The 26655-nt window shown below is 32.6% G+C and overlaps 3 pseudogenes; 2 read left to right on the top strand and 1 right to left on the bottom strand.

The window, feature by feature from the left end:
• The first annotated feature begins 1491 nt into the window (after positions 1-1491).
• On the top strand, positions 1492-3913 carry LOC120156050 (annotated as a pseudogene).
• Positions 3914-10511: 6598 nt separating this feature from the next.
• Positions 10512-18281, top strand: LOC120156029 (annotated as a pseudogene).
• Positions 18282-21377: 3096 nt separating this feature from the next.
• LOC120156048 lies at positions 21378-25090 on the bottom strand (annotated as a pseudogene).
• Positions 25091-26655: the final 1565 nt, after the last annotated feature.

Here is a 26655-nt window from a genome sequence, read left to right as displayed (position 1 = left end):
GATAGATTGATTGAATTGGTAACTCAAATATGACAGATTGATTGTTATATCAGCATCGTGAACTGACACGTCAATACTATAATGGTCAACGAAGAAAAATGTTAGTCAAAGAGTCACATTAATTTTATTTTATGAGTTTGAGGATCACATTAAAAGAAAAAAATAATAAGATAATTATATTATTTTTTTTTAAAAAAGTACAAGAATCTCTAATATATTTTTTCAATATTTAAATCATCTCTGTATACTAAGGACCTATAATAATTTTCTATGAAAATAATATTTTCAAACCAAAGATTTCCTAGATGTAAGAACCATATATTAACCATAAAATTATGATTATTAAAACAAGATTAGACACATATCATATGCAATTGGATGCACCAAAATCATGAAGAAGAAGAAGAAAAAAATGCAAAGAAAATCTCAAAAGCCAAAGGTAACAAGGAGGTAGTTAATAATTTTGCAGCTGTTTACTAAATACAGGAGGGGGAGAGAGATGAATAAAAGTTGCCTAAAATGTTGGTTTGTTCGTTGTTGAAGCCAACAAGTCCAAGTCAAACCCCTTCAACCAATGAATCAGAAAATAAAATAAAAAAACTGGAAAAAATTCCAACAAAAAACCATAAACATAACCCAAAAACCCACAGGAAAGGGGAAAAAAGTCACCTTGTCACGGTGGTTTCCAAAACTTCAAGATTTGTTTTGTTAAATTTGTTTTCTTTGTCAAATCTCTCTCCAGGTCTACCTTTCTTACAGCCTTGTTTTTGTTCTTGTTTTATTGTCTTAAAACATTCTTAATCCTTTTGTTTTGGGGTTACTCATTTGATTGTTTTGTTTATTTAATCGTTCAAAATAATGGGTCTTTGGAGTCTTCTTTGGCAGACTATATAACTGAAAGATCATGCAAGATTCTTCATTGTTTCATAAGATCTGTAAGAAGAAAATCTCTGTTGGATCCTTTTGATATTAATTAATTATTGTTTATTTTTGTTTGATGTTTTTAAGGTTGATGGGTTATCTTTATCTGAAAATTCTTTCAATTTTCTCAAATTTCCTTTTGTTTAATGCATGTAGAAGATTCACAATGTAGGTTGCAGTTGATTGGTGTCTGAAATTTTATATTTTTGTTCCAAAGTTGATGTTTTTATATTTCTAGACATACCCAAAGCTTGGTTTGGATTTTAGTACATGTTACAGATCGATTGGTGTTTGAATTTCTTGAATGTTGTTCTAAATTTGTTTCCATTTTAATGCTTAAATAGATTAAAGGTGTGGAATTGTGCAAGTTCATATCTTTTCTTTGATGTTTTAAGATATAGATTGATGATTGTTTGAAAAAAGTTTTGTTTTTTTGTCTGATTTATGTAGATTAATGTTGTCTGCATTCGTGGATGCGTGATTGAATTCTGAAGCTTCGGTTCCGGATTTGGAAATCGAGGAAAAACCAGAGCGAGTTCTTAGGTTGTGATTAATTTTCTGAGTATTGGTTTTATGAAAAACTTGTTTGCTTGGTCATTTGGGTTAGAATATGTAAGTTATGGTATCAGGATCGTTAATGCGAATGATGCCGCCCTGCTGGAGGCCTTCCGTCGAGGGTGAAGATTCTAGTGGAGGTAGTGATGCTAATGGTAGGGTTGATGGTTTGTTGTGGTATAAAGATTCGGGGGAACACATTGCCGGTGAGTTTTCGATGTCTGTAATTCAAGCAAACAATCTGTTGGAGGACACTAGCCAACTCGAATCTCGTTCGAAATGGGGCCTCGTGGGACATTTGTTGGAGTTTACGATGGTCATGGAGGTCCGGCTGCTGCTCGGTTTATAAACGAACACCTTTTCAGCTATATCAAGAGTATGTTTTTCTTTCACCTCGATGCTGAGTTTCATCATATTATGCTATTTTGTGCACTTCGGTTTGGATAGATTTTGATGTTTGATGAATGACATCTTGGCTTGTTTCGACTGTTTGTCTCGGAATCTTCGTGTTTGGTAGTCATATCCCCGTACCCATATGTGAAAATATGCAGGACACCGATGGTTTGAGAAAACAAAGAGTCAGAGCAACATCTTACTTTCCTAAACATGAAATTCTGTTTGCCCTCCGTAGTTCGAGTTATTTTACGATAGCTGATGCACATGTTTACTGACTTGACAGCTATTCTGATGCAGAGTTTACAACCGAGAATAATGGGATGTCGGTTGATGTAATCAGCAAAGCATTTTTGGCGACCGAGGAGGAGTTTCTTGTTCTTGTTAGGAAGAACTGGCTAAATGACCCGCGATGGGCTTCTGTCGGTTCTTGTTGTTTGGTCGGAATAATTTGTAGCGGACTGCTATACATTGCAAATGCAGGAGATTCTCGAGTGGTCTTAGGAAGTCTGGATAACAACTTTAATGAGGTAAAGGCAGTTCAGTTATCATCCGAGCACAATGCGAGTCGAGAATCTGTGCGGGAAGAGTTGCAATCATTACATCCCGACGATCCACAGATTGTGGTCCTCAAGCACACAGTATGGCGTGTGAAGGGTATTATTCAGGTAGTTTATCATGTTTGTGGGATATTTACTCTATTTGATGATAGCTTGTTATTTCCATCTATGTTCCTCTGGCTCTTCATTTTGCTTGAGGTATTCATGTCCTAGATATATTTGTACAAGTACCTCGATACGGCCCTTCGATTACCCACCAACTGCATGGAAAAACTTGGAAAAGAATTGAACTTACCTGTATCCGACGGTCACGCCCTAGTCTGAGTAACAGTTTTACCTCTATAAACCATTGTCTTTATGTCATCAAAGTAACCACTTTGAATCGTTGAAAATTGGTCGATTACTTTCTCATTTTACGGCTATTGAGTATGAAGTTTCCAAGAATACCAGTACAGAGTGTTTGTCATTTCGTTTATAGGTTACAGAATTTGGCATATCATACATCATTCTATGTTTTCATATGAGCATCCTCTACCATTGTTATCCGTTTGTACGTTTATTTTCACAGAAAATGGAACTTTTCGGGGGAATTTCCGTTTGAATTACTATCAATCCGACTGAGAGAATTAGCATGATCTACACCAACATGCACGCGCATACTATAATCCGTTAACCAAAGTTTATCATGTGACAGATTTCCAGATCCATTGGTGATGCTTATCTAAAGAACGCGGAGTTCAACAGAGAACCTCTATTGCCGAAGTTTAGGGTCCCCGCATCGTTCGATAAACCAATCCTTAGAGCTGATCCAGCAATATTAGTTCATAAAATCGACCCTGAAGATCATTTTCTTATATTTGCATCAGATGGTCTATGGGAGCACCTTAGCAATCAGGAGGCAGTCGACATCGTCAACACTTGTCCACGTAATGTAAGATTTATCTTTTGTGATTTTCTTTTTATCGAACCGAACTGTACTGCTCCGATCCTTCATTTTTCTTGAAGTGCCCGTGTTTGATATTTGTGTCCAATGCATATCTGGATATGGTTATAGAGACATGATTCATTTTAAAAATGAACATATCCGAGTTATGTTTGTATACCCATATGATCGCACACACCGGACTCCGAGAAAAGTTGGACTAGAAAACTGTAACCTTTTTTCAGGATCGAGTTCTATGTTGGGTTCGCTTAGAACTTAGAAGTCATAATTTTTCCAATGATTCAGTTGTCTCGGGATATACTTACAAGACATGCTTACACAGGGTATTGCCAGGAAGCTTGTCAAAGCCGCTCTTCGTGAAGCAGCAAAGAAGAGAGAAATGAGATACTCGGACTTGAAAAAGATTGACCGTGGCGTGAGGAGACGTTTCCACGATGACATCACAGTCATCGTTTTGTTTCTGGATTTCCATATGGTAAGCCGCAGCCACTGGCACGGCCCCCTGGTGTCAATCCGAGGAAGCGGACAAGGCGTTTGCTAGTGCAACAGGTCCTAAACCTCTTATCATTAGCTCCTCATTGTCTCCTTTTTGTATGAAGAAGCACTTTTCTTTTCTTTTTTTCCTTTTAAAGAGGGATCGAAAATGAATTTTTTTCCGCCTTTTTTCGTATGTATAGTCACGCAATCCTTAATAGAATTCTTGATATATGTCAGTTACCGGCTTCAGAGTGCCTTTCGGAGACTTCTCCGAAGTTCACTCTGATAACCGATGTTATGATAACCGAAAAGATATAAATTCATTGACATATATGGTATAGTCGATTCGCCTGCAGAATTGGTTTGTACTGCAAAGTATCCATGTTAGTCACTTGTATCAAATGTATTCGTGTCGGAGGATGATTCATCCTCGAATCACGATAACATAGAGTTCTAATCGTTGTTGCCTTGTTGTTTCATTCGAACTGAGCACAACCGGAGGATGTTATCTACGAACACCGAATCTATGGAGATCCTAGCTGCCCTAGTTTCATATGAACATGAAATATAGTATCAGATGCATGTACTAGTTTATATGAGCAAAGCCTCTCTGGTTTTAGCAGTTGGAAGTTGGTCTGGCTATCCGAAACCATAGTTAGTTAAAGACACGGTGATCGACACGGCGATCGAATTGGAGAACCATGATCAATATCGACGAGTTTCTTCTTCGAGCTCTTGTTTCCGTGAATGTCGAAAATTACTCGGTATTCTACATTCTGCAATTTTTTTCCCAGCAGTAAGTTATACAAAGATTTCCACGGGTGCCATGGCAATCAGAATGTCAAATCCCATGTTCTTTGTTTTAGGGTAAACTACACTAGATATCATCGAACTTAGGCAATGTGTCGTTTATACCACTAAACTTTCAATTTTGTCAATTATAACACTGAATTTTGATTTTTGTTTCAATTATACCAATGACCCGTTAAATTGTTAACAGACGAATCAAAACGACGTAATTTTGGTGAGGTGTCTATGTTGACAGCCATCAGCCACGTTGGCAATTGTCAGCCATATCATCGTGTTGTTAACAATTTAACACTTCAGTGATATAATTAAAACGAAAATCAAAGTTCAATACTAAAATTGAAAAAATTGAAAGTTCAGTGGTATAAACTATATATCGCCTAAAGTTTGGTGGTATCTGATTTAGTTTAACCTTTGTTTTATTATTTTTAGTTTTAACTAAATAAATTTAAATTTCAAGACCCAATTCAATATTTTAGCTAAATTTATAATAGGCTTAATAATAAAATAAGTGTTCCAAACTATTTCACTTTTTTCAAATAGGTGTCCAAACTTTTTTTTTAATCATCTAGGTGTTAATGTTACAAACATTAGGTGCTCGGGACATAATGACCATTAAAAAAACTCTGTTAAGTGACATGTGTCAATTTTGATAATTTTGAATTTTTTATTTAAAATAAAAAAAAACTTAAAAATATAATGTAATTTTAAAAAGCCGAAAACTTTTGAAAATCTTAAAAAGACCTAAACTTTGAAAACCTTTATTCCAATCCCTATACTCACGTCAGCCACCCCCGTTCATTTTCGTTTGCCATAGTCTTTGTCGACGAACCTCCACCTAATCGAATCGTTACAGTTGATAAAGCCACCTGACGAATGACCACCCGAAGAACCCCTAATTGATGATTTAAACATGACGAAATTAATACCAAAATCCCAAAATTGAAGCTATCCGACGATTAAGACAACAACCATGATGGCATGAGCAAGGAAGATTGATAATGGAGATGGCAAGGATGACGACGACGTCAATTGCCGTGGTTGAAAAGTGAGAAATTAGGGTTAGGGTTAGAGATTTAGGACGATTTTAGTAATTTGGAGCTTTTTTGTAATTTTAGAAAACTTGTAGTTTTTTTTTATAAATATAATATTTTTTAAGTTGTTTGAATTTAAACAAAATTTTTAAATTTTATAAAGGCGAAACATGTCCTTTAACAATAAAATTTAACGACCATCATGGCCCGGACACCTAAAATGATAACGTTTGTAATGTTAGACACCTGAATGATTTAGAAAAAATGGTTTAAGCATTTATTTAAAAATAGTATAATTTAGACACTTATTTTATAATTAAGCCTTATAATATAATTAAAAGGTGTTCACTAACCCATGTAAATGTTACACTGGATTACTAAAATGATCAATAATTAAAATAGATAATATATTTTTTCTCTATTTTTAACCAACTAAAAGTCATATTTATTTAAAGTCAACGGATTAGTCAACACGAAACATTAAAACCGAGAAGACAACAAAAAAATATATATATATTAAAAGGTTCATACAAAATTTCCTAAACTTTATTGTGTTACAGAGTAAACGCATAAAGGATCCTACAAGAACATACCAACTAATGGAAATTAAGTATTGTACCCTACAAAAGGACTTACATACCCATTAAAGATAATTAAGTAATATACTCTTCAAAATTAAATTGTGTGGAGAACGAGATGAAATGTCATTGTTTGATTTTATAATATTTTTTTGTCGGATATATTTCTTCTTCTTCTTCTTATTCTTAGAATTTTACGGACCGTTAGAAATATCGAAAGGGTGTTGTTTTAGAGATTTAAAGAAAAGTATTGTAAAGAGGATTTTGTTTTAGGGATTTGAAGAAAATGCATAATTGAAGACACTTTTAATTTCATGTTTATATCAATTATTTTTTTTTATTTTTTAAAACTTAATCCACGTATAATTCACTTGAAAAATGATGTATTTTCTATTTTATTTAATTATCGTGTCAGCTTAGTAAATTGTTAGTAGTCTAATGGCAGTTAACTCGTGCTGATCACAAACTAATTAAATAACCTAATTAAATAAAAACAAAAGTGACTATATATATATTATGTTTTTTTGAAAACAATGAGGAAAAATAGATAAAACACAAATATAAGTGATCAATCATGTATTTAACCTAATCCACGTGAAAATAATATATTTTCTATTTTATTTAATTATTGTGTCAGCTCAGTGAATCGTTAATAGTGATAACATCTTAATTAAATTAAAGTGAAAGAGCCATATTTTATGTTTTGTTTTAAATTAATGATGAAAATTAAAAAGTGAACAAAACACAAACTTAAATGATCAATCATGTAATTAACCCTTAATATTTTGTAACGACTAATCGATAAATATAAAATATATTAAAATATTTTATCAATAATTATATCTAAAAAAGACACATGAATCTGAAATCTCCCTCTCTTCCCTCTCTCGTTGTTTTTTTATAACTTGTGTCAATTTTTATAGATCAAACCAATTTTTTCTTCTTTCATTTTATTTAGTTAGTTGTGAGATTGGTTTTGATGTTGATTGTCGATTGTTTTTTTTTTTTTTAGTTTTTTAGTAAGAATAATTCTATCTTTGTGATATGTTTATCTTTATCTTTATGACACGTTTATCTCTGTCTTTTTGATATGTTTTTCTCTGCATTTTGGTGGTTTTCGATCGTTTGACTGTTATTTTCGTTTATTTTTTTCTCAGGGTTGGCTTTGACATTGCCACGACTGATCAATATGACGCTTATTTGTTATCATGATGACCTTCCTTGCTTTGGACCCTCAGATTGATTTAGATACGCGTTTTGCGTTCGTTGATAGTTTTCTCATGTCGCTTGACTCTGATTTGCGATTTATCGGTGGTCTTTTAATAGCTTTATTCCCTTTTGTGGTTCCTTTGCCGATTCAATCAGATTTGTTCGAACCTTTATTTTGCTCGAGCGTTAGTTAAGTTTTTAGCCTTTTCCTTTTTTTGGTCGTTTTGTGATATAGGTGACTAGTTTTTGTGTCAATGGTTATAGGAAAATGTTCTAATTATAATTTAGTTTACGTTTACACTTTTACTTGTAAATCTTCATCGTGGCTCTGAATATTTTCTATTTTTAATAAAACTAACTCATTTATATATAAAAAAAGGCACAAATAAGATTCAACTAAATAAAACAATACCCATCTAATGAAATTCTTTATATCACCAATAATTATTACTCATATTTTTTCTAGCATAATATTTTTATCAATTACAATAAAATTATAAAATAAATAGAAAAAATATAATTTAGAATGAAAATATTTAATTTTATGGGATATATGTGGTGTGTGTGTCAGAATTCGTATTTATTATAAATGTCGAATTCAAAAATATTTTTGAGGATATATATATATATATAGTATAATTTCTTTTAATAGAAATAGTTCTAATAAAATTTTATAGCGAGTACAATTAATAAAATATATAATCAATAGAAAAAAATTTGATTTTTCGAATACATACATCAGCATGGTTTTCAGAACCAGACCGGTTAACGAACCGGTCATGCTACCGGTTCACGGGTTCAACCGATCGAACCGGTCCGACCGGTCTGAATAATCGGACGACGTCATAATTATTTAAAAAATTAAATAAAAATACCAAAAATATTTAATAAAAAATAATTTTTTATATCACAAGTCATATTCAAAGCAAGTCATAACATATATAAGTTAAAAACCATAAAATCAAGTGAAACAAAATAATTCAAATTAACTACAACATAATATTTAAGGTAAAACATTAAATAATAATAATTATATAACTATAATTAAAAAATAAATTTTGGGTTTAAAAAATCATAACAAAATGATATTGTTTGGTTTAATTTTTTTTAAAACAATCTCACATGTCTAACAAAAATAGAAGAGCATCCCAAAAGTCTTAAAGAGTAAAAATATGAGAATAAAACAATCTTACATTGCTAAGAAACATAGAAGCGCATCACAACTAACTTCTATAAATAATAGAAGTAATTTGGCATTAAAAATCATGAAGCCTTTTGGTGAGCATTGAGTGAACTATTCTTTCACTTCAATCAAGCTCGAATTTTAGGCTTCAATCGAGCTTCTAATTTTTTTTTTTGAGTTCAAGCCTTTTTGAGTTCAAGTTTCAATATTATTTTCGAGTTTGAGTTGAACTTGATAATTTTTAGCTTGTGAGTTTGAGTTGAGTTGAGCTTACTTTTAAAGTTTTTAAGTTCGAGTCGAGCTAGCAATACTCGAGTTCGACTTGGCTCGTTTAACAAACGACGTTGTTTGGTTTAATTTTTTTTAAAAAAACAAAAACAAAAATCCTGGTTTTTTCGGTTTTCAACCGGTCCGGTTCGAATGGTTCAGCGGTTCTGGCCGGTTCACTAATAACGGTTCAACCGATTTAAATTGAACTGGACTAAACAACGGTTCCCGGTTAAACCGACCGGTCCGATCCGGTTTTCAAAACAGAGTACATCAGCCATTGTTTATAATCTACTCATATTCTTAACAACAACAACAACAACAACAACAAAACCCAATTCCCATATGTATGGGGTAAGGGGGAGGTAGGGTAGTAGGCTGCTCCCAACGTCAGGTTGAGAGTAGCTTCCGTGGAAGACCTCCGGCAGTCAGAAAATTAAAAATATAGATAAAATGCAGTGCATATATAAATAAATACATAGCTAAACAATATTCATATGCAGTCATTAAAATCATATGTGCGTCTGTAACGGGAATTAATCCCTGCATAATAATCCCTGCGAAAGAATCTCTGCATATAGACATAAACATAAGACCCGGCTAAATTTAAAAGAGGAAACATGAAGAGAATAATACACAGAAGTCAACGATAGCAAGCGCAGTTCTAATCCTTCATAAATACCAATAACAGAAACATATAAAAAGTAGAAGTCATGGAAAATACTACAAAGACATTAAAAGAAAACAGAGATGATACACCCTATAGATGTGACCCATACTACTCGACTACCCTAGTCTTTTTTATTTTAATCTCTTTTTTATTTATCTTTTTCATTTTAACCCCTACCCCATATAAATGTTAAAAATTCTGAACGAATTTATTATTACATAAATAAAGATATGTTTTGCCAGACCCTTATGCAACGTGACATGTTTTTATAAAAATATTATTTTTCCAAATAATAAAAATATTATTTTTCTAAATAATAAAGTATATTATTTTTAAAATTTTATCCATGTAAATAATAAAAAATATTAGGTTAAATTACAAATATAGTACCTAAATGATCAATTTTAGTATATTTTATTACCTAAACTTTCAATTGTTTCAAAATAATACTAAATGTTTAGTTTTTATTTCATTTTAGTATCATCTCGATAAAAACTTAACTTGTTTAGTAACTAAACTATCAATTTTGATCTGTTTTAGTATATATAATTTTATTTTTTTTCAAAATTTAACGTTAAATTTTGAACAAGTATTAAAATGAAACAAAAACTAAAGTTTTTAACTGCGGGTACTAAAATAAAATAAAAACTAAATTTTAAGTATGATTTCAAAAAATTGAAAGTTTAGGTTCAACAACTACTAAAACTAATAGTTTAGCTACTAAATGCATAATTTACCCTAAAAATATTATTTCAGATAAAATTGCCATGAAATGATGCAATAACTATTTGTTTTATAACTTTTGCATAATAAGTTAATATAAACAGATTCAATGTCTTATTCATAATCCATTCATTAGAAACCATAAAACCTACTTTTTCTTGTTGATACGCCTTCACCACCTAAACTCTCTTTTTCTTTCACTCCCTCGCACTTTCTCGTCATCCAAACAGCGAAAAATCGAAGCTCTCTTTCCGCCTTTTGCATTGGCTTATAAAAATCTATTTAACAAAAGGTCTCCGAAAAATCCTCTCGTCCCCTCCTAAATTTCACGGGTTAATCAAATTGGTCCACATCTGCAGCAAACCAAATGAGATCCTCCGCCGCCGCAGGCACCGCCATCATTACTGCTCCCGCCAAAGGCGGAAACTCCCTTATAAGCTTCGAACACAAGAGGTACGCTGTTCTCGGCTCGCCACCTGTCCCTTCGATTTCTCTCTCCCTCTCTCTGATCCATTTTAATTTTGATTAGATCTTCTTTTTTATCTTATTTTTAGCCGAACCTTTTGTTTTGATTGTTCTTGACTCCCGATCTCTTGTCCGCGATTATCGATTTGGATCTGATGATCTGGAATGTGATTTGATTTTAAGAGCAAATTGGAATGGGGAAATGTGAACCTTTTGCTGCATTTTTGCGTTAACTCTGAAATCTTTTGATGACGATTGCTCGTAATTTGAAGTTCGATTTTGAAGATATTGACATTTTTGAGTTAGATGTCATGATCTTATTGAATTGGCCACAGTTTGGTTTGGTAAATCGAGGAATGCGGTGGCTGGTTGACGTTGTTGGAGTCCGTGATCTTTTGTTGATAAAATTTCATGGAATGTGGATTTGTAGTTGATTTTTGAGCAAATTGTGTGGTAAATGAGAGAGATTTAATTTATTGAATCTACGTTGTCGTCTAGTCACTAGTGTATGTAAGCAATTGGTGGAGAAGGATTACGGCTTATGTAAGCTGTATTTGGATCAAATTACGAGCTATTTCACTTTTAGTTTGATTTCTATGCTTAGTTCTCTATGAGTTATCTTGATTTGAATTTGATAAATTTAGGTTAACATTAAAGATAATATTTAGCTAGTTTTGTTTAAACTGTTGTGGTAGTTAGTGATTGTTGGAGCCGATTGGAAATTAAGCTAGTTTTCTGCTTAGAATGTTGTAAATATTTGCTATCTTTTTATGCGTTTTGTTTTGGAATGACTTGTTGATAGTGTGAACTATGGAGTTTTTTTTTGAACATTTGGAGGTTAATGAAGGCTTATGTTGACAGGGATGCTTATGGACTTGCGGTGAGACCTCAGCATGTGCAAAGGTACCAAGAATATGCTAATATCTACAAGGTATTTTTCTTGACTCGGTCTCCTGCTTTTATGCCTTTTTTAATTTTAAACATCACCTTTTGTTTGGCTGCCGAGGAAAAGGATGATAAAATTGCCAACTCATATATCATGGTGAATATTGAATAATGTGTCTTACTCTCTGCTTAGTTAGAAATGGTTGATAATGTGTCGCTGATATATTTTCTGAAACTGAAAATAACTTGAACAAATAAATTCTATGAAGACTTAAAACATTTCCTGTAGTACACTCCCCAAACTTATCTCTCTTCCACATTCTTAGAGGTCTTGAATGGTAACAAGCTCAATAGTTCAGATCTTTCATATAGTTACTTTAACTAATTTCTGGGTAACTGAGTGGAGATCACAGGGTATAAGTTCACCTACGATAAATTATATGTTTAGACCCTGTCTATTTCCATGACTTTAGGAAGAAGAGGAGGAGAGATCAGATAGGTGGAATGATTTCTTGGAACGTCAAGCAGAATCTGCTCAATTGCCAATCAACGGTATCTCTTCAGAGGAAGGCAAGGAGGCCTCACATGCTGCTGAGGACGGGAACAATGTAGTAGAGAAGGGCACTGAAGGAGATGATTTGTCTGAAAGGAAGTCCAGTTCTGATAGCCTGCCTGAGAATGATACGGAAAATGAGAAGGTGCAGTCTGCACCGGTGAAAAGAGTTCACCGGATCCAAATATGGACTGAAATTCGACCGACCCTTTCAGCTATTGAATGTATGATGAGTATTCGTGTAAAGAAGAAAGGGATTCTATCAAAAGAAGAGAAAAAAACCAGTCGAGGAAAGCCGTTAACTCCTACTGAAGAAGCTATATCCCCAAAGGGAGCATCAGAGGAAGATTCTGATGATGAATTTTATGATGCAGAGAGATCTGACCCAGTTCAGGATTCCCCTACAAGTGGCAGTGGAAGTACCAGAACTGGTGGTGCTGTTGATGCAGCTGTTACAGAATCTTTATTTTCCTGGAAGGAAGAGTTGGAAGTTCTTGTTCGTGGGGGAGTGCCAATGGCTCTTAGGGGAGAGGTATTTTATTTGATCTTCTGTTATTATCTCTTGATTTTCCACTCACACACACACTTCCTTTCTTTCATGAACTTGGACATATCAGCTTTGGCAAGCCTTTGTTGGTGTGAGGGCACGTAGAGTGGAGAAGTATTACCAGGATCTACTAGCTAATGAAACTAATTGTGGCAACAACACTGAACAACAGAGCTTGCAATCTGACAGTAAGGGTTCAACAACAGAGCCTGCATGTGGTACTGAGAAGTGGAAAGGACAGATTGAGAAGGTTATTCCATTGGAAGTTTTTTGAATTCTATATTTATTTTCTTCAGAATTTGGTGCTACCTTTATCTTTGAGTTATTAATTTGAGTTTTCTAATCTATTAGTGGTTCTAAAAACAGGATTTGCCTCGAACATTCCCAGGTCACCCTGCTCTGGATGATGATGGTAGAAATGCTTTGAGACGGTTGCTTACAGCTTATGCTCGACATAACCCCTCTGTTGGCTACTGTCAGGTATTAGGTTCTGAAATATTTCAGCTACGGTTATGCTTCCGGTGTTTTGGTTTTATTGGGATAAGTGTTTTTCTCATGCAGGCCATGAATTTCTTTGCTGCCTTGTTACTCCTCTTGATGCCTGAAGAAAATGCCTTCTGGTAGGTTTGGAGACAGTTGAGAAATTCCTTGCAGATCCATTGTTCTTTTTATCTGTTGATTTTTTTAAGGTTAAAGATCTGAGCATATTCTGCTGCAGAAACATGATGTCATTCTGTTTTACATTCTTTCTTGTGTTTTATTTTGTGGGATCTTCTAATTGTTTGGGGCAAGCATGGCATTTATAGTAATAGCACTATTGCCTTTGTATTCTTCTAAGTTGTGATATATATTTCAGGACTTTGGTGGGCATTATCGATGACTATTTTGATGGCTATTACTCAGAGGAAATGATTGAGTCCCAGGTAATATTTTGCCCAACTCTTTTTCTCCTTGTTATTTGATATACGCTAATCCGCTTTCTCAAAAATGTCAAAGTGGTTGATGGATTAGTTAGTTACACTTTAGATAGCTGTCCTGGTAACTCATGGCCTTTTGTTAGGTTGACCAACTTGTTTTTGAGGAGTTGATGCGTGAGAGATTTCCTAAACTGGGTCTGTATTTTTTTCAATATTTGTTCTGTGTTTGAAAATTCATATATGATATATTTCGTTTTCTTTTTTGGGCAGTTTATGAACAGCATTTTTTTGTTTAATGCAGTCAATCATCTAGATTATCTGGGAGTGCAAGTGGCATGGGTTACTGGACCGTGGTTCCTTTCCATTTTCATGAACATGCTTCCATGGGAAAGTGGTTAGGTTTCATGCTGTGTCTTCTAGCGCTGCTTAATTAGTTGATCAATTTATCTTACTATTTGAAAATTGGTGCTTTTGTTGCTAATTTACTGATTGTGCACTATCATTTAATAGTTGGAATCACCAGTGCTTAATTACCTCCTGATGGACTTCTGATTTTAAAACAGTGATTCGAGTCTGGGATGTGCTCCTTTATGAAGGAAATCGTGTCATGCTTTTTAGAACAGCACTTGCTTTAATGGAGTTATATGGTATGGGATAAAACATACGAGCAATGCCTTTAATGATATCTTTATGGTACTTGAAGCTTGGAAAAAGTGACAATGAGTTGTTTTAATCTAACACAATGTAACTTAATTTTCTAACAGGCCCCGCACTAGTTACAACTAAGGATGCAGGAGATGCTGTTACTTTGCTGCAGTCATTGGCTGGGTCAACATTTGACAGCAGTCAACTTGTATTGACAGCTTGTATGGGATACCAAAATGTAACTGAGAAAAGATTACATGATTTAAGAGAGAAGCATCAGTCAGCTGTAATAGCTGCAGTTGAGGAAAGATCAAAGGGGCTTCAAGCTTGGAGGGATTCTCAGGGCTTAGCATCTAAGTTATATAGTTTTAAGCAGGATCCGAAGTCCATGCTTTGGAAACAAATAAGGCAGGACGATTGGTTGATTCACAAACTAATTTGGATCTCTCGCGTTCTGAGTCTGGATCCACGAATGCTGACGAAGTTCTTATTAGTTTGACAGGAGATGCTGACACGGATGCTGTTCCTGATCTTCAAGAGCAGGTAGCATATGCATTTACCTTTTTTTTAAAAAAATATAATATTAGGCTGTTTAATGTTGCATTTTGTCTGAGTTGATATCTTTGTTTCTTGGCTTGTAGAATAAACCTGTGTTACATGACCCCTTGCATGTTCTGTTTTACATGTGAAGTAGAAATACGTAGATAATTTGAATATGAACTAACCTTATATCCAGTGTGTGTTTTTGTTTTTCTTCTCTCTCCTATAGTTTAATGCAATGGATATGGTAAACCTGGATTTAAGAGAAGATATTTCAGAAGGGTTCTTGTTCAATCAGATGTGTTTGCATTTAGGGGGTTAATTGAAAAGTTACTCTATTGACCATACTGCATGGATATGTGAGATTGTTGCATGAATCAAATTCTTAGAGCCTTATAGATTCTATTTTCAAACCATTACCAAGGGAATATCAAATTGTTATCGGAGTTCACATGAGGGCTATTATCTTGCTTTGGTTTAAAATCTTTTAATGGATAGGTCCATTTTGATGCTTGAGCTTGAGTTAATTTGTTGCATTGATTTCATATACATTGAAAATTTTAACCTTGTTAACATAAGAGACTATATATGGGTGTGCCTTGGCTTGCTGGATTTTTATGGAGTTGCAAAAGACATAGGAGGCTAAGAGCTAATTCATAACCCTAATCCCTAATTTATATTACCATAAAACCTAATTCATAAAACACAAACCCTAAATATAATTCCCAAACCTTATCTCATGAATCCAATTTTAAGCCCAAATCAAGAACCCTAATTCATAAGCCCTGATTCATAAACTGCAAACCCTGATCACTGAACTCTAAGCCATCAACCCTAATTTATGTCCTAATCTATTATTGATGATGTTTTATTGGCCTGTTTTATGATTAGATCATATCCTAATCTATTATTCCCTTTTATTGGCTTGTTTTATGACGTTCTGATATTCTTAATTTGTTATAATCAATCATGCGCAGGTTGTGTGGTTAAAAGTTGAGTTGTGCAAGTTGCTGGAAGAGAAAAGATCAGCAGTCCTCAGGTTAAATTTATATCATCTCTATGGTTTGCATGTTTTTCTATAGACTGTGATAGAGGCCATGAATTTGATTTTTGATTTCAGGTATGTCATTAGCTTGCCTCCTTACCTATCTTATACACGGACATATCTAAGCTACACTACAATGGGTTATAAATTGGACATACTTGCCTACTTAATCTTTGCATTTTATGCCGAAATTCAGAATAATCTTTCTTCCATGGAACCTTGATGAATGTGATGCTGACAATCTTGCTTCTTTCTCATTTGTATCAGATCGGAGGAGCTGGAGACAGCCTTGATGGAGATGGTGAATCAGGATAACCGGCGGCAATTAAGTGCTAGGGTAAAATGGAATATCTTAATCTGTGACATTTCCTTTGACATAAATAGTAATATATGATCGTTTGTCTTCTGACTTTTTCCCTGCCAAAATTTACAGTTGATTTTCTGTCTTATTCTTTGGAGTTAAGACCATTATTAAACTACAAATCATTCCAAATCCCGGGACTAGTTTGCCTGGTTTTCTTGGAACCTCGGGCTTCGTAGTGGACTGCATGTTGGAATCTCTGTGTGCATTCTATCACTGTTACTACAGAGTATACTATTTAATTAAACTACAACTTGCAAGAAATATGTGTTAGAAAGTTGTCAAGACTCATGCCCGAATAAGTGATAGACATTAGACAGTTGGTTTGCAACCTTATATGCCTTGAATGTTTGGTGTTTTGTTGACTTTAAAGTTTCTGGGTGTTTTTCTCAAGACAAACATACACATACACTAAATCTGATTATGATCTTTAGGTGGAGCAACTAGAGCAAGAGGTTGCTGAGCTTCGTACGGCACTCTCTCAGAAGCAGGAACAAGAAAATGCAATGCTTCAGGTTTGACTCATTTCCACATTTTCAATTAGTGGAAGATCATCGTGTTCTCTTCTTATTCATGACTTGATTATTAAGATCTGTCATGCATTACATAGGTTCTAATGCGGGTAGAGCAAGATCAGAGGGTGACAGAAGATGCTCGCAGATTTGCCGAGCAAGATGCTGCCGCACAAAGATATGCTGCTCAAGTGCTTCAGGTACTCATCGTGATCAAACCTCTTGTTTTTCCATGCAACTTTCATCAGGAAATATTTTCCAGTAGTAATAATTCCTTTATGACGTTCTTAACAACTCATCATTGTATGGAACCGATGTCTTCAGTGTATCTCTTTATTTTGTGGAAATATCTTTGCAAACAAGAAAATATTTCGGAATCTGCAAGCTGTTAAACAATATTAGTCCATGTACTTAAGTGTAGAAAATTTGCAATATCCTCTTTTCCTTTTCCCTATAATATTTCCCCTTAAGCATACCCTTATGGGGGGAACAAACATTGTTTTTCAGTTCTTATATTAATTTACGGGGAGCAATTATGCAAATATCGTTCGTGTTTTTATCCAGTTCGTTATCTGCTCTTGGCACCAACTTTTATATTAATGCAGGAAAAGTACGAAGATGCCATCGCTTCGCTCGCTGAAATGGAGAAAAGAGTGGTAATGGCAGAATCAATGTTGGAGGCTACCTTACAGTACCAGTCTGGACAAAGTAAAGTACAACCTTCTCCACGGTACTTTATAAACCTTTTGTCAATTTGAAATCCTCTCTTTGGTGAAATGCTTTTAGTCAGTCTATGCGGCACTTCTAATAAATATAAGTTTGCAGATCATCGCATCCCGATTCTCCAGCACGCAGCGATCAAGAGCCCCAACAAGAAATCCCTGCAAGAAGGATTAGTTTACTTTCTCGACCATTTGTACTTGGCTGGCGTGACAAAAACAAGGTTAATTCCATGTATTTACTCGTAAGAATTTTTCTTCCTGTTATCATAAGTTTTTGGATGATCGTGTGATTGCTCGTCTGCATTAAACTGTTGGGCTGGAATCGGCAGCTAAGAGAAAAAATGCGGATTCTACGATATTTCTTTTTGTCCAGTTACTATAAGCTTTATCTTATAAAATGTAGTAATCCAAGATTGAAAGATAAGTTTGATTGAACAAAACAGGGAAAGCCGGATAATGTCGATAACCCAGATGACGGGAAGCCGCCACCTAGCGAGGGTCGGAATACCGAAATCCAACAGAAAGAAACAAACGATAAGGAAACGAACGGCAATGACAAGAATGACAAGGAAACAAACGGAACAGAAGGTCGAGATACGGAGTGAGAGAATTGCCGGTTTGTCATGTTAATACCTGCATACATAGCCTTCTTTTGCTTGCTTATAATATTTTTCACTCGTGATCATTAATTGTTTGTTCCATTATTAGATTGTGATGACTAATAATGCTTGTAGAAGTAAAAGAGAACGTAAGAACTAGTGTAATCAGAAGCAACTTCCAGGAAATCCGGGCCTCGAGTTTCAGTATTTGCAATATTTTTAGGTCCTTTTTATAAGAAAAGGAAAAAAAATAGATAAATAGGGAATCAACTATAAAGTATACGGTGGAGTTTTGTATTTTTTGCTTCTGTGTCACATTTTTTTTTGAATTAATCACTGGTATCCGATTTATTGACCGATTAATCTAGATCGGGTACTGCAGAAGCAAGGGCGACCCATTCAATTCAGTTTGCTCCATTCGCAAACGTCAAGATTCGAACCCTTGACCTTGCTTAAGGAACTTAATGCTTCATCTCACTAGATTGTTGGTACATTTTTCTAATATGGGTTTAAGTTATCATTTGTATATGCATCGTATTTCTATGGACTGAATTATAGGTTTCAAGATTCGATCGACTCGAGTTAAAGTTTTTTTTTGAATTAATTGAGTTAAAATGTCTTATTTTAAGATTTTTCTTAAGTTGTGTTTTTATTGTAAATATTTATACTATTGATTGATTTAATTTAATAATATTTTGTAATCATGTATTATATATATATATATATATATATTCATATTTTTTATGTTACAATATTATTTAATAAATTAATTATCATTTAAAATTATAAAATTTATTTAAAACTTTAATTTTTAAAAGAAAATATTTAAAGGAAAATATTGATGAAAGTATAAATGAGTTAAATGATAGATGAAAAGGTGGAATTTATAAAAGATTAATATTTGTATCATAATGAATACAAAGTTGAGAGATTAAATTGTAAAGAGTAAATTTGTTGTTGGAATGAGAACTAAAATGACATAAATATTTGATAGTGTTAGCGGTTTATATGATTTGAATTTGATCAAAATAGATTTAAATTTAAAATGTCAGAGGAATTAGGGATATGAGAAATTATAGAAGAATATTCGGGTCAGTTGAGTTGATTCGAGTTAAAAAAATTCAGAGATAGTTTAATTGACAAGTCATATTATATCATTCAAATTTTATTCGAATTTTTTAAAGTCGAATTGAATCGATTTTTTAAGGAACTTAATGCTTCATCTCACTAGACTGTTGGTACATTTTAATATGGTTTAAGTTATCATTTGTATATGCATCGTATTTCTATGGACTGAATTATAGGTTTCAGATTCGATCGACTCGAGTTAAAGTTTTTTTTTTTGAATTAATTGAGTAAAATGTCTTATTAAGATTTTTCTTAAGTTGTGTTTTTATTGTAAATATTTATACTATTGATTGATTTAATTTAATAAATTTTGTAATCATGTATATATATATATATATATATATATATATATATATATTCATATTTTTTATGTTACAATATTATTTAATAAATTAATTATCATTTAAAATTATAAATTTATTTAAACTTTAATTTTTAAAAGAAAAATATTGATGAAAGTATAATGAGTTAAATGATAGATGAAAAGGTGGAATTATAAAAGATTAAATTTGAATCATAAGAATACAAGTGAGAGATTAATTGTAAGAGTAAATTTGTTGTTGGAATGAGAACTCAATGCATAATATTTGATAGTGTTAGCGGTTTTATGATTTGAATTTGATCAAATAGATTTAAATTAAAATGTCAGAGGAATTAGGGATATGAGAATTATAGAAGAATATTCGGGCCAGTTGAGTTGATTTGAGTTAAAAAAATCAGAGATAGTTTAATTGAGTCATATTATATCATTCAAATTTTATTCGAATTTTTTAAAGTCGAATTGAATCGATTTTTTGAATTAAATTAAATTGTATCCATCTTTTATGAATTTAAATTTAAAATTTAAAAATAATATTACAGGAAGAAGTAATTACGAATTCCGATAATAAAATGAACTGATATATTTAAAATAGAATTATAAACAAAGGCAAAAAGACATTATAATCAAAATGTCGTTTAACGATTAATTATTATTATTTTTTCTTTCATTACTATTTATTTATCAAATAAAATGTATCATAAATTCTTCCTAAACGAATTAAACTAAATTCGTTGTTGAAAAGTTAAATGAAAACCATTGCTCCTTTCTAACATATCTGTAAATGGAGAATCCGAGATATGTGTAGTTTATGCTCAGTACTACTTTGCTGTCGAACATAAGCCATACCATTTTCTTGATTTATTTGCCTTTGATTTTTCCTGCAGGATGAAGGTAAGCTTCATGTGGCATCCAACTCCTCCTGCCCTTTCTCCGGCCGTTGTATGTCACCGTTGGTTGGCACCGGAAACAACGTGTGCTCAGGCCTATACGTTATAACACCAACCGTCGGATTTATTGTTTTAACGAAACTCATGTCGAACGGCATTGACAGCCGAGTCTGAGTGGCGTTTCTCGAGTTTGATTCGTTTCTCTTTCTTGGTAGAAATATTTGCAGACACGCAGGAAATGGGGCAATGTTGATGTAGGTGTGTCAATCAAGTGTTGCTAAATAAATCAGGTCGCATAACATAAGTAGACAACGCCATTACACCATTTTCCATTTCAACAGCCATCGCTTTGATCTATAATTATTAACACTACTTGAATAGTTGTATGTATGTATGTATGTATGTAGATGTTTGCGATATATAGGTGGGGATGGAGAAGCCTAGATGTATGCAATATTTAGGTGAAGATGTAGAAGCCTAGATGTATGAATGTATGTATGTATGTATATTTGGAGAGATGGGGAAGCCTAGATGTAGATTGCAAGTTTTCTGGGGAAAAACCTAGTGTAAACTACCTCATTGCAGTGTTCTGCAAGCAAAAGCTAGCAAGCAGACAAATTATAATATATAATCTAGCATTGCTAGCAATGTCACATATTGGCTAGTAGATACATTTACATCAAAAGAATTTGGACAAAACTGAAGAGAAGAGGACATGGCAGAAGGGTGTCATGGGGAACAATACCGGGTGCATCCAACGCGGCGAGGATGAACGTCGTGATTGCCATCTCGACTTGCTAAGTTCCGCTATCGATGGTGGCTTGGCCGTTAAATATCGAACATATGAACTTGTTGTTTCTTGATGTCATCATCAGCTGCCAATGGATTAGATTCTACCTATGATAGTGCTGAGTTCCCTTTAGCTGGTATTATTCCCTTATCATTCTCAGAGTTGTGTGGGGACCTTGAACCAACCGATTTTCAGGATCATATTCTTGAGGAGCAAGATAAGCGAGTGCAGTCACTACGTCCGCTATAAGCGGTAGCATATTCGGCTGTTCCTGAACGCACATTGCAGCCACAGCTAGAGCCCGGTACAAGCCCCTCACCGGATATTGGCCTTGAAGTAAAGGGTCAGCCATTTGTGCAAAATTTCTCCCATCTTTAAACAGGGGATGTGCCTGTTAAACAAAATCCAAATTTCATAAGAGATTCATACAGTTAAAGAAACGAAAACAACTCGCAACGAGTATTTAACCAAATGATCAAATAATTCTTGTTCTCGTAGCGAGTATTTAACCATTTAAAGGCTACTGCTATAGGCTAATCTTTCAGCCACCTGTGTGCATATTCAATACACTTACTGACTTCTAAACACTTTCTGAATAAGCAAGCGATAAGCATCTTACCCAAGCAACCAGATTTTGCTCACCGGTTCTCGAGTTGTCGATAGCTTTCCTTCCGGTAATGATTTAGAAGCTACATGAGTATTATCACCAACAGGACCCAATTTGGTCAACCCAAAATCAGATAGCTTCGGACGATAGCCTTCACCGAGGTTTGAGCATTTTAAGTCTCGATATATGACCGGCAGGTTCACTTTGTCGAGCAGATACTCCAGACCTTTTGCAGCACCGGCAGCTATTTTCATCCTCGTATTCCAATCGAGCGGCCTTCTGTCGGGAGGCAAATCTGATATAGAAGCTACAAAGACTTAAGCATGACATTCAAATGTGCAACAGAAACCAAAATCCTAGACAGGAGTACATGTTCATACCATGTAGATGATCTTCTAAAGATCCTAATGGCATGTATTTGTAAACCAGAAGTCTTTGATCTCCATCGGCACAATATCCGATCAAGTTGATGAGACTCGGGTGGTGAAGCATGCTCAACATCAACACTTCAACCAGGAATTCCCTGTTCCCTTGCAGTCCATTACTATCAAGCTGCTTGATCGCCACAAACTATGAAAACAAGGGACAAAGTAATGCTTAGTCCTCATGTTCCCGTATTGTTCGTACGCAAGACACCTTCTGTTTTTGTTTTACGTAATTTTTTTTTCGGAAAATGTTTTTCAGTGTTTGGTTGGAGAAAACTAGTTGGTCAACGTAAAACATTTTCCTGTTCAACATAATTTCCTGTGTTTTTTGAAAAATACTTACGGTTTGATTTTTTGTAATTCATTTTCCGAACTTTTTACTTCAAAGAATAAATATTCAAAATAATTTTATTTTATGAATTTAATATTAATAAAATATTTTAATATCATTTTATCAAATATTAATTATTAAAATATTTAAAATATATTTATTATATTTCTAATAATATATAATTATAGTAAAACAATCAATTATATTATAATAATATAAGATATATATTTTTATTTTAATAATATATATAAATTATTAGTAGAATTTATATTTATTAATTTCATAGAAAAATTATTAAATTATTAATAATGAATATATTATTTATATTTAATAATAATATAATAATATTTTAATAAAGATATTTAAAATATACTAATTAATATTTTTAAAATATAATATAACACTATTAATTCAATAAATAATTAATGTAATTTATAATATTTTTATTTCAATAAAATATATCAATATTAATATTTTTATTAATAAAATTATAAAAATAATATTTAATACTACTAAGTTTTATGATAAATAATATTAAGTTTTATGATAAATAATATTATTTATTGTATTTAATATTTGTAATAAATAATTTTTGAAAAACTCATCAACTAGTGGAAAAATGTTTAAACATCATCTTCCAAACATCGTAAAACGTTTTCCAGATGCTTTTCAGAAAAATATAATTCATTTTAGGAAAAATATTTTCCGAAAAACGTTTTCCAGAAATGTAATTCATTTTCCATAATTCATTTTCAGTAATTCATTTTTTAGAATTCAATTTCCGAAAAATCAATTACAGCCAAACAAACATACAATTAGATTAAATCTAAAGTAGAATTAGTCATTAAATATAATGATTGGTTGAACAGTTTTGACCAAACTTGGTCATACTTTGTGTGGAAAAAAGGAGCAGTGGGAATGCAAATGGGGCCTCTATATTCTGCATATCCAATTGCTCAGGGTCGTGGCAGGGTTTTCAGGAGTTCTGTATAAATTTTTAAAAAGGATCCATAATTTTTAGATATATTCGATTTCGAGGTAACAATAGTGACGTTTTTTTAACAAACGCCGCGATAGATCTATCTATAATGGCGTTTTATCAATAAAGCCGCAATAATAATGAAATTTTTTTGAAAAAACATCGTAATAGGTCCATCTATAGTGGTGTTTATTGAAAAAACGCCACTATATTTATTCTTTTTTGGGGCCCCATTTTTTAGAAGTCCTGCGCGGTCGCGCAGTTTGCCCTGGCCCAGCCACATCCCTGCAAGTGCTTATCTTTGTGTCCTACCATACCTAGAAGGTGTCTCTTGTTATAAATGATTTATTTGTTTAATACATTAAAAAAATATAGAAAATAACCAAGTTTTACATTTATAATTAAAAGCTAATGAATGTTCAAACCTTATTATTAAACATGTGAAGAAGAAGAAGATGAACCTCATAAATGTTGCAGATTCCTTTTCAAATCCTTTCTAAGTTGTTATCATGGCTTTTGTCACACATCATTCTTCTGATTATTAACAGTTTTGAAGTTAAATGGTGAATATATATGTTGCTTTTCGATTACAATGGTGATCGACGAACTTTAAAACATATGAATAATCGGATAATCATTTTATAACTTTTGATAATCGATGAACTTAATAAAATAAGAAAAAATAACTTTAGTGACCGAAAATGCCTTATAATATACAATTTTAACCAACTTTTTTTGGATTTGCCAAAATGATCAACAAAATCGCAACGCGAACTCTAATTTTTTAACTCAGTTTCTAAATTCGCAACAAAAATATCCAGATTCGAAACGCGATTTTAAAAAATGTATGCGATAGTTAAAATGTGTTGCGAGAGTTTGAAAAATGTATTGTTACGATAGTGAAAAATCCAAAACAAGTTTACATTTTAACTATTCCAAATTCACGTGGAGTTTAAAACAATAAAGAATGTGTTACGATAGTGTAAAAGATTCCCAAGCCGTTTGTAAGATCTTAGTTTAAAACAATAAAGAATGTGTTGCGATAGTGTAAAAGATTCCAAAGTGTTTGCAATGCCCAATCTCACATATTATTGGAAACACTATTGGGAATGAATATTTAATGCTTGGATTTCCCACTTCCTTGTTGAGTGGAAGAGAACAAGGGGGACTCTCGCGCACCGCCGCCGCCGCCGTCCCGTCCCGTCTCGGGTCGTGATAATTTCCATTTTAAAATAAAATTGAATATATATATATATACAATTTTTTTAAAAAATTGAATAATTAACAAGTATCACGTTCATATTTTAAAAATATATATATATTTAAATAATATTTTGTTTTAAAAAATAAAGAATATAAACATATATTTTTAATAGAAATTTTTTTAAACGTCAAAAATTAATTTTAAATATAATTTTAATATTTATATTTTATTAAGCTAATAATTTACCTTTCTTAAAAAAAAAAAGACACGGCCATCACTATGGATTCCAACGCAGTTGTCCGTCATTGTTCCATTAACGATTTTCATCAAACAGATTTTGAGTTATTATGTGGCACAACCTGAACTTTAAGATTAAACAACAGTAGAAATAAGACATGACCGAAAATATTACCCGAAAATATAATGTCGTAAACTAAAATATTAATTTTTTTTATATTTTTAATTATAATTTAAAGTATTTTAGAGATTTTAACAAATCGGGATAGAAGTTTTAGTTAAAAAATCATACAGAGATTCGATTAAAATTTTTTAGGATAAAATACACGAATGATCTCTAACTATAGGATATTACTTTATGTAGTCTTTTAACTATCAAAAGCTATAAAATAATCTCTCGGTTATAAAAATTTGTTTTATTGAATCTCTAAACTATTAAAAGTTACAAAATAATCACTCAACTATTCATTATGTTCAAAACTCGTCCATTTTCGTTAAAAAATTAACAGTCATTTGAGTTGGACATTAGCATACTACCTAAAATATGATAATCATTTAAGATTATGAGATCAAATTTCATCATATCTCAGTCAACAAATTAACGAACAGTTCAAACTACGTCAATTGTTTAACAAAAAAATGTTGAATTTAAAACATAATAAGTAATAGGGTGACCAATGTGTAACTTTTAATAGTTAAGGAATTTAAAAAAAATAACTTCCTATAGTCAAAATATTATTTTATAATTTTTAATAATTAAATAACTTTTAATGGTCAAGAAAATTTAAAAAAAATATGAACTACTAAATCAATTAAAATAAAAAAAAAAGAAATAAGAGATCAATAAACTAGACAAAAGTGATTGAATGAAAGCAATCATTGTAAATCTAAGGCTAAATCACAAAAAACTACCTAAAGTATACCTTATTTTTTTATTTAAATACCCAAATTTTTTTTTATCACAATAAATACTTAAAGTTATATTTTTCGTCAAAGTATTCTAAGTATTTATTCGGACCAAAAAGATAATTTAGATACTTATTTTGATCAAAACCTACTTTAGGTAGTTAAATGAAAAAAATAATACATTTTAAATACTTATTTGTTATACAAGTCTAAATCTAATGGCATTTGATACTAGAAATGATATTAATACACTAAGGGATTGTTTGTTTACTTCATAATAATTAAACACTGAATGATTAAACGCTGAATGATTTAAATACCCTATATGAATTAGCTCTGAATGTGACATGTTGTTTGATAATGGCTCTGAATCATTCAGAATGTACTTCTGTGCTGAATCATTCAGAATGTACTTCTGTGTTGAATCATTCATCACTATTTTGCTGAATCGATCAGCATTGAATCATTCAGACGTGAGAAACAAACGTACTGAATACTAAACGGTTCAACATTCAGCGTTGAATGATTTCATTAAGAAGCAAACAAACAACCTCTAAATTTGATTTTAAGTTGAGTTTCAAAAAAGGTCAAATGGAAAAGAGGTTGTAATGGGCTCTGGGAATAGACTAGGGGGACCACCATCGAAGGCTCAGGGATAGAACAAAGAAAGACAGCGGAAGGCAGTTACCCCTTAAAATTACAAACTACTAAATATTTTTTTATATTTC

Source organism: Hibiscus syriacus, unplaced genomic scaffold (genome assembly GCF_006381635.1).
Source record: "Hibiscus syriacus cultivar Baekdansim isolate YM2019G1 unplaced genomic scaffold, ASM638163v2 tig00111213_pilon, whole genome shotgun sequence".
Classification (NCBI taxonomy): Eukaryota; Viridiplantae; Streptophyta; class Magnoliopsida; order Malvales; family Malvaceae; genus Hibiscus; species Hibiscus syriacus.
Note: the sequence above shows the minus strand (reverse complement) of the source record. Positions and strands in the feature narration are given on the sequence as shown.